At 40.2% G+C, this 2,186-nt stretch overlaps 1 pseudogene; it reads right to left on the minus strand.

Annotated features, from left to right (window-relative positions):
- Positions 1 to 1,459: 1,459 nt before the first annotated feature.
- On the minus strand, positions 1,460 to 1,916 carry LOC129691653 (40S ribosomal protein S19-like; annotated as a pseudogene).
- Positions 1,917 to 2,186: the final 270 nt, after the last annotated feature.

A 2,186-nucleotide genomic window follows, 5' to 3' on the forward strand; every position in this document is an offset into this window, starting at 1 on the left:
CTGTATTATTTATCCTGCTCATGGTCTTCACTTACAGTCAAACTTCATCTTAAAATATTTCTTTTGATTGGATAGGTATCTGAAGATTTCAAATTACATTTTTTTTATCTCTAATATCATAGAAAAATAAATAAAGAACATTCAAAGTTCAGATTCTTTGCAGGAACATAATCAGATATTTATAAAAATTTCCCTACATCCACAGAAGTCAATGTATTTGCTACTTAACTTTTCTTTAATGAAATGCCTAAGCTATTTAAGCTATAAAAATAAGAATTTTCTTTGGTTTTGGAGGTTCCAGATCTGGTCACATTAGCCCACTTTTTGAGTTTCTGGTGGTTGTGCCCAAGGAAACTACAGCACAAACCACAGGAAACAGCAGAAGAGGAAGAGTTGAGATTGCTCAACTTTGATTGATTCTTTCAAAACAGACAAACTGGGTTGCCTAACACCATTTCAAGGCCTCATTTACCAAAGGTTTTCCCGTTTTCCAATAATACCCTGAGGGCCAAGCCTTTGCCACATTAGTATGAGGCAACATTCGATGCACAGGTAACACCACTGTCCAATCATTGCTCTGCATTTTTCTGTGTTTCAATATCTGTCTTTTTCTATCAAAAGTCCCCTTGCCTACTTCTGACATTCAGGTCATGGTTGTATTAAACTCCTGCATCTGTTTCAGCCTTGCTGATTCTGTCCTTCCTTTTAATCTACAAAACTTTTGCGATTATGAAGAAACTTATCAAGGTTATTTTCCAGTTACTAGTACTTTTTAAAAATATGTTATTTTAGTTTGAATTAGACAGCTTATATTGCATTTCAGTGCAGCCCTTTCAAAGTTCATATTGCCCTTGCTTCAGTCGACTACCTCCTTATATATGCTACAGTGTCCCTCTGCATCTTCTAAATTATTCCATGTTTCACAATAATGTAGTCGTGGGAATATATTTTCTGTAGTTATTCAAAGTGGTCTATTTGTTTCAGTGCAGGATCGGTTTCAAATCTTGCTGAATAATCTTTGAAAATCAAAATATGCACCTTTTATTTTCTTTGAGATTTAATGTATATTTACAGTCTTTCTCAGTTTTAGCTCCTTGATTCTACACTTCCCTAGGAGCTCCATGACATATTCTCCCAAAATCAAGGCCTCCTTTTAAAAATACAATAATTAACTAATCCATGAATTCCAATAAGAGCTGCCCATATTACTGTGGGTGTGACTATATCGCCAAATGCAAGTGACTCTCTTTCTCCCAGAAGCCACTGTCAATGACTGCTGAAGGCAAATTTTCTCCTTAAGCCCATCATTTCTTTTCTTCTTCTTCTTCTTCCTCCTCCTCCTCCTCCTCCTCCTCCTCCTCCTCCTCCTCTTCCTCCTCCTCCTCCTCCTCTTCCTCCTCCTCCTCCTCCTCCTCTTCTGCTATAGAATGAAGCAGTTTATTAACACAGCTCCATTGTTCTAACGCTTCTTGTTGGCAGCGACCACTTGTCCAGAGATCCTGTCCAGATCTTTCTGTCCCCAAGGTGTTAGTTTGTAGCTCCCATCTTGGTCCTTCTCCACCATTTTCTGCCTCCCGGGGTTTGGAGAACCCGGCATGCCGCACTCTTGGAGCCTCCGCGGATGTAGCTTGGCCTGACAACGTTTCTCTGGCATCCTCTGAAGATCTTGGACATGGAGCTAACATCTGCACCACCATAGGTGTACACAGGTGCAGTGAAGTACAAGTGCCTTGCTGTGGAAGCAGCTCATGTGTAGAACCAGTTCTTATCATAATGGGATGCTCTTTGGGTTTGGCCAGCTTGACTATGTCCACCTGTTCGGGGACGTTCAACATTCAGGACCTTTTGAGGAAGGCTGACAGAACTCTGAGTAACTCCTGCTTTTTAAGGTCTTTTACAGTAACTCCAGGTATCATGTATTTTCCATGTTGCCAGTGCGGGGAATGGGAACGCCCAAGCCCAACATTTCTTTTTTTCTTTTTCTTTCTTTCTTTATACTGGGTTTCCAGAGATCATACACCTTTTTTTATAATTTTAATTTTTTATATTAATTACAGTTTATCACTTTGTATCCCAGCTATAGCCCCCTCCATAAATCCCTCCCAATCCTACCTTCTCTCCCTCATCTCCTCCCTGCCCCTTTCCAAGTCCACTGATAGGGGAGGTGGTCCTCCATTTCCATTTGA

This window comes from Psammomys obesus, unplaced genomic scaffold (genome assembly GCF_907164565.1).
Source record: "Psammomys obesus unplaced genomic scaffold, mPsaObe1.curated_primary_1811, whole genome shotgun sequence".
In the NCBI taxonomy this organism is placed as follows: domain Eukaryota; kingdom Metazoa; phylum Chordata; class Mammalia; order Rodentia; family Muridae; genus Psammomys; species Psammomys obesus.